This window comes from Anomaloglossus baeobatrachus, chromosome 11 (genome assembly GCF_048569485.1).
Source record: "Anomaloglossus baeobatrachus isolate aAnoBae1 chromosome 11, aAnoBae1.hap1, whole genome shotgun sequence".
Taxonomy (NCBI): Eukaryota; Metazoa; Chordata; class Amphibia; order Anura; family Aromobatidae; genus Anomaloglossus; species Anomaloglossus baeobatrachus.
The window spans coordinates 29,202,144-29,215,480 of NC_134363.1; positions in this window are offsets into that span (position 1 = coordinate 29,202,144).

Consider the following 13,337-nt stretch of genomic DNA (forward strand, 5'->3'; position numbering starts at 1 on the left):
TGACTTGTTAAATCTGGGGATAAAAAGTTCAGATAGGGTCTTACCAGATATTACTAGGAGAGATCCTAGAAAAATAAGACTCACCATGTAAGGTTCTGTTATTCATAACCCCTTTAACAAGCCACAAGAATGGCGACTGCCGTAGCCCTACGTGGAAATAACGTCAACGCTGGAGAGGAGGTTAGTGCCACGCTGTCGCCGAAGGAATGAGTTGTTGATTACAAGTATATTCTTTTTATTTCAGTCAACGCGTTTCAGAGAACACAGTCTCGTTCATCAGGACAAAAATCAACTGTACATGTATTATTGATTTCATCTTGTCCTGATGAAAGAGACTGTGTTCTCCGAAACGTGTTGACTGAAATAAAAAGAATATACTTTTAATCAACAACTCATTCCTTCGGCGGCAGCATGGCACTAACCCCGTCTGCTCTTCAGCACTGAACTTGTTGACTTGTTAGCAGGTAGTGACCACATTGGTATGTCTATGTAATTTGGCCAAATATGATGAGACATTGAGTCCATATCAATATTTTTTAAAAATAGACTCAATGATAAATATTAGAGTTGGTGTCCATTGGGCACGTTGTTAATCTTTGGCCGTTGGGTATGAGCCAGGAGACCTGACTCTTATCTATGGCACCCTTGGCTCTAATTTTGATTAACCAGCTTGGCACTATGTCACATCGCAATGATGACGTAGCGCACGGCCATCTAAGCAAGAGAATAGCCAAGGATGTTATCAGCTAAGAGAAGGTCTTATGGTTCTCGTCAAGTGGCCACAGATTACGGATGTGGCCAATAGACCAGGTGTCGCGAATAAATTCACACCAGCTGTAAAGAATATTTTGATGATTCCTATTTGCAGCTCATATGCTTTGCTTTGGGTACCCATAGTTACAGACTACAAACAAACCCAGTGTCTGACCTACAGTCAATGTGCTGCCGCTTGGAAGGAATGTAGAAAGATACAGGTCTATGCTTCCCTTTGGTGGATACAAAAGGAGGATAAATGTGGAACATACCTTCAATGTATACACTTTTATATATATATATATATATATATCTGCAGTATGATGATAACAGAGCTTTGGTTACTCAGAGGAGGCACACATTCATGTCATCAATGTAGCGTCCAAGTGACAGAACTAGAACGAAAAAGTGGAGGCTCCTTCAGGTGTCTGCAGCTCCTTCAGGTGTCTGCAGATTTCGGTCTTTTCTTGGACCAGAATGCATGAACTGGCCTCCCATCTCCAGAACCAAGGTATATGAAGCTTTCCCGCTTAGGTCGTAAGAGAGGCAGCTAGTTCATGCTCGAACCAATTGCCACCAAGTTCTGAATGAGCACTTGGTCTACTTGTTAATTGGTCCTTGCCATTCTGGTAAGGCTTCCCGCTAGGACAGTGGAAGATTGAGCTGTCCCATCTGGTGTCCCAACTTTCATCTATGAAATAAAGAAAAATGAAAAAGGAAAAACTTGAACATTTTACATGGAGAACATAGATCAGTTCCCATCTATGGTCTAATACATTTAGGGGTACGCTTTATTCATAAACTATCTCACAGTAATCAGGCAATAAAATGATATATTCCAAGATGGAGTCATGAGGTGAATTCACAATAATAACGTGATAGATGCTCATCTGGAGTCCCTCTGTTCAGTGACACTCCAGATTTTTTTTAATTGTCTGCAATGAAATATTGCATCTTAGTATTTCGGCCATTTGTGAGCATACTTGATACAAATCATAAGCGAATTTTCAAAAACATTGCCAACATTTAGAAATTGACTACTGTCGTGCAGTGTTCAGCGTTGCACTCGTTGGGTGTCATGGCAGTGTCGAACTCTGTTCTTTGTCATGGGTGTTGGCTGGTTCTGATTTCACTGCTCTCCAGTACAGTAGGAGTAAATTCCCACTGGCCTGTGATCATCTGCTGGGAGCTCAGGCTGCTGATCACCATCAGCTATCCTCAACCTTAATAAGCATCAGGGTACTGGGACTGAGTGCCGGATATAGCTTCTGCTTCCTGATTCCTGTGGTTATCCAGTTGTATGGTGATCTACAAGTTGTGGTTTTGTGTCAAGTGTGAGTTCTCCAGTTGTGCAATTATTTCCTACCCCTTTTGCGTTACTCCCCAGTTCACAAACTGTCCCTCCTTTGTATTTGAGTATGGTATGCACAAGTTTTCGTTTACTCTTGTTTGTGATTATTTGTGGGGTTTTGGTTTCTGGGTGAAGGGAAGTAGTATCAGGGACAGGAGACAGGGTCATGTTGGAGGCTCGAACCTGGCTACCATCAAGTCTACTTTCGAGATAAGGGACAGCACAGGGGCCCCAGTCTTAGGGTCAGCTTAGGAGCCCCTGTTCCATTTGTACACCCCCATAACGACTACAAAGGTTCCTACTGCAGTGTGCAACCATCCTCAAATAACTTTACATAGAGCCGTACACACATACACACATATATTTATATCAAAATATGTGAAACCACACAATGGAATATAGTTATCCAAAATCTTTTATTCATTAAATAGACAAACACAAATAAAACAGGAGTGCACACACATACTCCTGATTCAAGTAATCATCAGTAAGAGGACATTATAACCTCACCAACGTGGGGACCAGGGCCGGACAGCAGGTATAGAAATCATGCCTGGGGAGATGTGAGGCTGATTGCCGCTCAAATAACCCATAGGTTATCCCCAAACATAGCAGGTAAACTCCCTTCACCTAGCTACGAAACCGGGTAATAGAAAAGTAGTGACCCAGGGTGCTCAAGGCCAGAATGGGTCTATCAATATTGAAGGTACATACCGGAAGCCGAGGTAAGCAAGGGAGCCGGTCCAGGGTCTACGCCCGACGCGCGTTTCGGGTACCTTTTTCAGGGGCACCACACGCTGTCATGGACTCCTTTCCACTCCCTTAAATACCCCGTAGCCTCCAGGTGATGTCCATCCATCCGTCCATTGTGCGCACGCGTACATCGCGTCATGGGAGAATCGTATGCAAGCCGGCGGTCAGCGGCGACCCAACTGCGCATGCGTTGGAGAAAATTCTCCGATGACGTCTTTAACGCATGCGCATGGCCGTCTAAGATGCCGCCGGGTGCATACACCCAAGACTATCGTCTGGACGGTGCGCTAGGAGGGTCAGGAAGGACATCACAGATGGGCGGTTCAAGGTAACGAACACATCACGTGTTACATGTCATATTTCTAGATCAGAATTCAGGCGTGTCTCATCCACACTATAAGGTATAGCTTTCATCAAATCGTATAAATCACCTTATAAGGTTTTTTTATTATGCAGAGTTATAAAATGTAAAAGGCAGTAATCCTAAACATATAAACGCTGATCATATGCAAGGTCTATATCCATCGTTGGACAGCAGTGTGACATCTCATATGTTAACACATGTTAGCACAGGCCAGCTCAGCTAAACATCATAGTCACATTGGGAACATGTCCACTTAGTTAGGCCATAGATAACAGCTCACCATATGGACATGTGTACGTTCTGATGGACACATAAATACACTAGCAAATGAGAAGTTATAATCAATGGCACTCCATAATCACACAATAGGAAACTCGTCATCTTAATGGGTCAATGTGCCGTGTGCAGCAGATCCAAGCATGCGGATGTGACCACAATGGCACCTCCAGACACTGCCAAAGGTCCCAAAAATGGCCACATCCACATGCATCAAGGCCCAAAATAACAAGGCTGCACATCCATATTGGATTATGAATCAATCCAAAGTTGGAACCAAATATATCACATCCGTATGTGTGGACGTGACCACATACAGGCACCTCCAGGCAAAGCCAAAAGGACCCAATATGGCCCAATCCACACATATCCAGTCAAACATCAAAACGTAGGTTGGAAAAGGGGTTGTACGTCCATATTGGATTTAGAATCAGTATCCGTATTTGGAGTCATATACATTAGATCCATATATGTGGGCGTGGCCACAGTCAGACACCCCCAAACATGGTCGGAGGTCCCAATGTGGCCACATCCACACACAGACCAAGGTCAAGGCGCAAGAGGATAGGACTGCACATCCATGTTGGGTATTCAAATCAATAACTACAATGGGGATCAAGGTTTCCACTCTTAGTCCTTTAAGGATAACATCTTCATTAACATTCATAAATACCCTCTCAACACATCAAATACGGGCTTGATTATCATCATGAGTGTTGGTATAAAGGTAGATGGTGACACAAAACCACATTGAATATAACGATAATGTCCAACAATGTTTTATAAGGCAGCCATCAGGTCTTCATCTTTATGCTTGAATCCAAGATCATATCCCATCACCAGGCGGACACATGAGAAAAGGGAGGGGAAGCAGGAAGTCCAAAATTCCTCATATGACAAGTTACTGGAATAAAACAACATGTAATTAAAAAGCAGCACGATAATCAGAAGATAATGCATCAAGGACGTCCATAGGACGAAAATAAGAAACATAAACCCCACAGCAGATCAAAGAACAGAGGTCCTACTTTGGAGGGTCTAGGTATTCAAAAATGGAGCAAAACTCAATTGTTCATTCAACCCTGCCGGAGCAAGGGTCCCCAGGGAGAAGATCCACCTACTTTCCAGTCTCGAGAGGGCCATCTTGAGGTCACCCCCCCGGATCCCACCGCCGACGAGGTCTATCCCCACCACCCTCAGCCCACCAGGGTCACAATTATGGTGGACCTTGAAGTGCCTGGGGAGAGTCCTCAGCAGCGTTAGGTCCGTCACGGCAGATGCCCTCAAAATGTCCCGAACATGCTCGCGTATTCGGATGCGAAATTGTCTTGTGGTCAGGCCCACATAAACTAAATCGCAGGGGCACTTAGCATAGTATATTACGTGCGTACTACTACACGAAATGTACTTTTTGATGTAAAACCGTTGTTTACCATCGGCCGAAAAGAACTCCTTGCCCCTGATGATGTTACCTGACTTACATGTAATACAATCACCGCATGTAAAACTTCCCATCCTTGGGGTGTTATGTCCAAACAGGCCCCCAGGTGTTTTAGTCACATAGTGGCTATCCACCAGGAGGTCCCGTAGACTCCTGCCCCTTCTTGAGGTTAGTAATGGAACCCCTGGCAAGTCATTGGCCAGAACTGCGTCCGTCTGTAAGACGGGCCAGTGTCTGGATAGTGCATCCCTGATCCGTCTCCACTGACCATTGTAAGTGGAGATAAATCGAGTGTGGTTCGCACCACCATCCAGTAGCCTAGTATTGTGCCCATACAGAAGGTGTTCTCTGGATGTATGCTTAGCCCTCATGTACCCTTGCCTTATTCCGCGGATACCGTACCCCCTCTCCCTGAATCTCACACGAAGCTCATTGGCCTGGTATTCAAATTTCTGGGGTGTAGAGCATATCCTTTTGGCCCTCAAAAATTGGCCAGCAGGGATAGCTCGAATGGTTGATCTCTGGTGGGCTGAAGTGGCGTGTAACAATGCATTAACGGAAGTGGTCTTTCTGAATAAATCCGTCTCAATCATGCCCCCTTCTCCAACCTCCACCATAACGTCCAAAAATTCCATTTTGTGTTGATCCGCCTTATATGTCAATTTAATATTGAACTCATTCCGGTTTACCTCATCCATAAACACATCCAGCAGAGATCGTGTCCCCTGCCACAGGAGCAGCACGTCGTCGATGTACCTGTACCAGCACACTATATTCTGGGCAAGTGGCAGCTCGTGTAAGACAGTCTGCTCCCACCTGCCCAGAAACAGCCCCGCGTACGACGGTGCACATGCCGCTCCCATGGCGGTACCACGTCTCTGCAGGAAGTACCGGTCTTTAAAAGTGAAAACGTTATGGTGGAGGATGAAGTCCAATAATGTTAGGATAAATTCACACAGAGGTCCTTCCCATGAGCTACAGGACAGAAAATATCTGGATGCCTCAATACCCTGTTCGTGTGAGATGCAGGTGTACAGGGATTCCACGTCCGCTGTGACCAGCCACATGTCGTCCTCCATATGTACCCCATCTAGTTTCCTCAATAGATCGTTAGTGTCCCGTAGATATGATGGTAAATTCTGCACCAATGGTTTTAAATAAAAATCCACATAGGTGCAGATAGGTTCACAAAGGCCACCAATCCCCGAGACGATAGGACGTCCAGGGGGATTGGTGGCATCCTTGTGAACCTTGGGTAGCAAGTAGAAAGTTGGTAGTCGGGGATTTTTAACCAGGAGACCATCCCTAATTTTTGATGTAATAATCCCCTCTAGTAGGGCTTCATCTAGAATGGACATCAGTTCCATTTTGTACACAGGGGTTGGATTTGTAGTAAGCTTCGTATATGTCTCCTGATTGTTTAACTGTTTGAACGCCTCACGTTCATATTTGACTGTAGGCCAAAGGACCACATTTCCCCCTTTGTCTGCATTTTTTATTACTATATCCGTCATACCGCGTAGTTCTTGTATGGCAGTACGCTGATGCCAAGTCAGGTTGTCACCAGAGCTATATCTTGGAATTTTTTCGAGCTCCTTTGTGACTAACCTGACAAAGATCTCGATTTGCGGGCAGATGGACAAAGGGGGGAATGTGGTTGACCGCGGCAAAATTTCCCTTGGGAAGGTCATGGATACACCGCCATCGCCCTCTCTCTCCAGCTCTTCCAGAGTGGCAATAGCCTCCCTCTCTCTTTCTGTCAATGATTCCTCCCCTTTATCGACCTTATGGTGGAGTTTGTGTAAGACTAATTTTCGAGCAAACAGGTGGAGGTCCTTAACAGCGGTAAAGAGATCAAAGGTGCCCGTGGGCACAAATGACAATCCCAGCTGAAGGACCTGCACCTGAGCTGTGGTTAAAGAATGGGTAGACAGGTTAATTACCTCCAGTTGACTTTTTTTGTTTTTCTGTTGTTCCTGTGATGTTGTGGGAGAAATGCCCTTTCTTTTCCCCTGAGTAGCTCCTCGGGTCTGTCTGGGGCCGCCATTGAATTTTTTATTTATATTCAAGGACACATGGTTCTCCTCTTTCTCCTCCACTTCCGTGCTATCCCCCGAAGTACGGGATGATATAGAAATAGATCTAGGTCTATTAAAATTGGGTTGGTGCGCCCGGCCTTTTCTCCATCTATACATTTGCTTATTTGCCCGGTCATTTATGTCTCTTTGGAGTTTCTTAGTTTTAGTTGTCCTTATCTCATTCTCCCATTTTACAAATTCCCCATCGACTTCTTTATTAAATTTAGTCAGTTGTTCCTCCGTTAGATCTTTTTTGAGTTTTTCTTGTATAGACTCAATCTCAACCTCCAATTCCCCCACATTGGCCTCATTCAATTTGATTAATAGCTCCATGAACTGTTTGGAGCACGTGTCTGCACAGCTCTCCCATGCATTGGTAAACCACTCTTCCTGGATAGGGAAGGAGGGGAAGACCTGAATGCGCAGACCACGCGGTATTAATCCCCTGGCGACATATTGCTCCAAAAAGCCTTTATTCCACCAGAGTTTTGTTCTCTTATGTAGGAGTTGCTTCAATCTTTGCATATCCGCCTGATTATCGGGCTTGCTGTTAAAACCACAGGTGAGGTCCTCTTTAAACGCCTCATTAATATGGGACCGCCACGTGTTATCGCGTGCCCTAAAATCCATGGATCTAGAAAATAGAACTGTGAATAACACAGAAATAACAATTGAACAAATTTTCAAAGAAAATTGGGGGTATAAAGTACTGTAAAAATACATATCAGACAAATGTCATCTGACAATAATAGTCCCCCTGAGTAGGATTTAGATATAATAGGAATATTCCAATCTTACTTCAAAATATGTGAAACCACACAATGGAATATAGTTATCCAAAATCTTTTATTCATTAAATAGACAAACACAAATAAAACAGGAGTGCACACACATACTCCTGATTCAAGTAATCATCAGTAAGAGGACATTATAACCTCACCAACGTGGGGACCAGGGCCGGACAGCAGGTATAGAAATCATGCCTGGGGAGATGTGAGGCTGATTGCCGCTCAAATAACCCATAGGTTATCCCCAAACATAGCAGGTAAACTCCCTTCACCTAGCTACGAAACCGGGTAATAGAAAAGTAGTGACCCAGGGTGCTCAAGGCCAGAATGGGTCTATCAATATTGAAGGTACATACCGGAAGCCGAGGTAAGCAAGGGAGCCGGTCCAGGGTCCACGCCCGACGCGCGTTTCGGGTACCTTTTTCAGGGGCACCACACGCTGTCATGGACTCCTTTCCACTCCCTTAAGTACCCCGTAGCCTCCAGGTGATGTCCATCCATCCGTCCATTGTGCGCACGCGTACATCGCGTCATGGGAGAATTGTATGCAAGCCGGCGGTCAGCGGCGACCCAACTACAACTACAAATCATAAGCGAATTTTCAAAAACATTGCCAACATTTAGAAATTGACTACTGTCGTGCAGTGTTCAGCGTTGCACTCGTTGGGTGTCATGGCAGTGTCGAACTCTGTTCTTTGTCATGGGTGTTGGCTGGTTCTGATTTCACTGCTCTCCAGTACAGTAGGAGTAAATTCCCACTGGCCTGTGATCATCTGCTGGGAGCTCAGGCTGCTGATCACCATCAGCTACCCTCAACCTTAATAAGCATCAGGGTACTGGGACTGAGTGCCGGATATAGCTTCTGCTTCCTGATTCCTGTGGTTATCCAGTTGTATGGTGATCTACAAGTTGTGGTTTTGTGTCAAGTGTGAGTTCTCCAGTTGTGCAATTATTTCCTACCCCTTTTGCGTTACTCCCCAGTTCACAAACTGTCCCTCCTTTGTATTTGAGTATGGTATGCACAAGTTTTCGTTTACTCTTGTTTGTGATTATTTGTGGGGTTTTGGTTTCTGGGTGAAGGGAAGTAGTATCAGGGACAGGAGACAGGGCCATGTTGGAGGCTCGAACCTGGCTACCATCAAGTCTACTTTCGAGATAAGGGACAGCACAGGGGCCCCGGTCTTAGGGTCAGCTTAGGAGCCCCTGTTCCATTTGTACACCCCCATAACGACTACAAAGGTTCCTACTGCAGTGTGCAACCATCCTCAAATAACTTTACATAGAGCCGTACACACATTCACACATATATTTATATATATATGTTATATAGCCCCATCCCTTGGGCAACACACGACGTAATGTCGTTACAACAAGCGAAGAAAAGAAGAGTTATGGAGGATTGGAGGCTGAGCTGCAGGTAGCAGAGGGACAGGTGAGCAGTACAGTGATTATTATTTTTTTCTGCCTTTTACCTGGCCTCCTACGGTTCACCAAAATGGCAATGCTGCAGCTATTTGCCATTTTAATGAATTAGTGTGGAGCAAATTGCAAATAATCCATATTCTGGAAAAAAAATGAATTTTTGTAAAATTCAAGGAGCATTCAATTCTACTCAAATAAATTACTTAACTTTTTGGGTATGACTGCTGTAGGTTGGCAGGCAACCAACCGGAATGGAGGGATTCTTTTTTTGGACTCGTTAGTGTGGTTCTTAATTACAGGACTACAGCAACCACTCTGATGACAGATAGATTGTTGGTGATTTTCATCTGCATACATAATAAAAAAAACCCTATAAAATGCTTTTTTCCCCTTGGGTTTGGCCCTGATGACTAAGTAACTATAAACTTCTCAACTCCTGTGTAATGATATCATTAGACGAGGAGTGCCAGGAGCTACCGTGCATGAAATGACAGATATATTGAGGAAGTTGGCTTTCGTCCACTATTTTCATAACTAAGTTTTGCAAACTAATAAAACATGAAAGCAGGTAAAAGTGTAAGAATGGTACAGCATAGAATCTAACATACAGTCTTCTCCGAGAGTGTCTATCATCTTCTCCTCCAACAATCCTTCAAGACAAGTTCCTCTTGCCCGAGCCTACAGATCTATGCATCAGTATTTTTCACCCCAAACTTGAAACATGCAGTCTGAAAACTCAACCAAAAACTGGACTTATTTGTCAATGGACTCTAGAGTTGGGGAATCTAGAGGTGAGATCCGGCAGGTGGACCAACAAAGACATGTAAGCTAATGGCTTCTACAGATGTCTCCATTCAATTTTGCACAATGTTTTATAAACTATCTCTATATTATTTTATTGACACTTGTCAGGAACAGGGTATATGAAGCCAGCTAAAGACCTAGAATCATAGAATCGTAGAATGGTAGAGTTGGATGGAACCTCAAGGGCCATTGGGTCCAACCCCCTAAATCATCCCAGCTATATGTTTATCCAGCTTCCCCTTGAAGATTTCAATTGATGGAGAGCTCACCACCTCCCGTGGTTGCCTGTTCCACTCTCTGAATGCCACCTAATGCCTCGGTTAATACCTTATAGCAGCAAGTTTTAACCAGTAGTGTCGGTTAAGGAGCCCATTGGGCCTCCTGTAAGCAATCAGTACTAATAGATTATCATGGCAGCTGGGGACCTACTGAAGCCCTGCTTTAATTTCTACTGGGCATCCCCTAATATGCACTACTGTAACCTAGCATGTTTAACTACATGTATCAATGTGACTGGTAACCTATATAAGGCTTATCAATATACAATTATAATACTATGGAAGAAAATCCAATAATTGGAAGGTGCATGGCTGGATGTCCATCAGTATTTTACACCTGTTACCTCCACCTTATGTCACTGGGAACAGATGCACGAAAATAATTTGAATTTGGCAAATGGAATTAATATGACTAGGAGTATTATCCTTTGGAGTGTGGAGACCCTAAGGCATAAACAAATTTGGAGTTTATAAAACAAAAGAAAACAGCTAAAACCTAGATAATCACCTCTAATTTTCACTATCTTCCGTACAGTTCTTGGCGTCTCTTCTTACCACTGCTGCATGGTGAAACCCTGGACATCTTCACAATAGGCCTGAACAGTCAGCTCTGAAAATGCTTTGAGGGATATCACAGGCCTAGTCATTGCCTGAAATCCTGACCTAGAATGTATGTCATAATGTTGAGGCGCAGGGCCATCCTGGACCTAGTTGAGGCAGAAAGTCCCATCTAGAGTTCCATTCTAAGGTTGTGGTACATCTCAAGACATCAAAACATGTGACAAGACCCTACAACACGCACTCTAGTAAGGGACTTCTAGTTATGGTAGGGTCCAGGGGGAGGTCATGGCCTAGAATGTGTGTCACAATGTTGCAGCATAGGGACATCCTGGACTTAGTTGTGGCTAGAACTCATGATCTAGGATGCCATCCTAAGGTTATGGTGCACGTTGAGACATCATGTGTGCCAAGACGATACAACATGCACTCTAGTCATGGACTTCTAGCCACGGCAGAACCCATCTTTAGGTCCTGACCTAGAATGCGTGTTGTAATGTTGCAGCACAGGGACATCTTGGACCTAGTTGTGGCTGGAAGTGCCAATCTAGAGTGCTATCTTAAGATTATGGGGCTTGTCGACACATCACAACGTGTGCCAAGACACTATGATGTGCACTCTAGTCGGCGACTTCTAGCCATGGCAGGCCCAGCTGGAGGTCGTGGCCTAGAATGTGTATCACAATGTTGCAGCACAGGGACATCCTGGACTTATTTGTGGCCAGAAGGGCTGATCTAGAGTGGCATCTTAAGTTCATGGTGCATGTCAAGACATCACAACGTGTGCCAAGATCCTACAATGTGCACTCTAGTCGGGGAGTTCTAGCTGTGGAAGGATCCAGCTGGAGGTCCTGGCCTAGAATGTGTGTCATAATGTTGTGGTGCAGGAACATCCTGGACCTAGTTGTGGCTGGAAGTGCCGATCAAGAGTGCCATCTTAAGGTCATGGTGCTTGTCGAGACATCACAATGTGTGCCAAGATCCTACGATGCACACTTTAGTCGGGAACTTCTATCCCTAGCAGGGCCCAGCTGGTGGTCCTGGTCAAGAATGTGTGTCGTAATGTTGGGGCTCAAGGATGTTCTGGACCTAGTTGTGGCCGGAAGTGCCAATCTAGAATGGCATCTTAAGGTCATGGTGCACATCGAGACATCGAAACATTTGCCAAGACCCTACAACAGGGCCCAGCTGGAGGTCCTGGCCTAGAATGTGTGTCATAATGTTGTGGCGCAGTTACATCCTGGACTTAGTTGTGGCAGAAAGTGCCAATCTAGCATATGCATCCTAAGGTCATTCATGGTTCACATTGAGACATCATATCGTGTGCCAAGACCCTACAACACACACTCTAGTCAGGGACATCTGGTCGTGGCAGGGCCTAGCTGGAGGTCCTGGCCTAAAATGTGTTGGGGCTCTGAGATGTTCTGGACCTAGTTGTGGCCAGAAGTGCCATCTAGAATGGCATCTTAAGGTCATGGTGCACGTCGAGACATCAAAACATGTGCCAAGACCCTACAACACGCACTATAGTCCGGGACTTCTAGCTGTAGCAGGGCCCAGCTGGAGGTCCTGGCCTATAATGTGTGTTATAATGTATAATGTTGTGGCGCAGGGACATCCTGGACTTAGTTGTGGCAGGAAGTGCCAATCTAGCATATGCATCCTAAGGTCATTCATGGTTCACATTGAGACATTGTATCATGTTCCAAGACCCTACAACACGCACTCTAGTCGGGGACATCTCGCCGTGGCAGGTCCCAGCTGGAAGTCCTGGCCTAGAATAAGGATCCCTGGTACTGCTAATTTGCTCTATATGCATGCTGTGAATTAAAAAAAAAATCTGCATTTTTCAGAATATGGATTTTTGTGAAATTCGGGTTGAATCCAACTCCACTCTAATAAATTCACTCAATTCTATTACTAGGATCTGTTTGAATTCTGTAGTATATTGGTACGTGACACGTATTGGATAGTTTGGCATTTTTTTAAACCCCCCTTTAATATACTATTACTTTTATTAAGGTTGTCACCAGATTCTTAAATTCCCCATATACAACAATACTCAAGTAGTGCAGTAGATTTTGCAATTCTCCAAACAATTGCAGGCTCCAGTGAAAAAAAAAGTGTAAAAAGAATATGTAAATCATAGTTTAAAGGACTAAAACTTTTGAAAAATAGTAAAAAAAAGACGAAAGAAAAAAAAAATTTAAATCAACCTCTTTTCCCAGTATGTAAAAGAAAAAAATTACTATATGTGTGTGAAAGTCTAAATATTAAATTATTGAACTCGTACGGTTAACTCTATAAAGAAAAAAATATCACTCCAGAATTGATTTTTTTTGGGCCATGGCACCCCCACCCCAAAAAATGGCACACTAAGACCAATTCCTCACACAGCTCCATTGTCTGAAAAAAATAAAAAAGTTATTATCAGAAAATGTTGGTGCAAACCTAATTTGTTTTACAAAGTA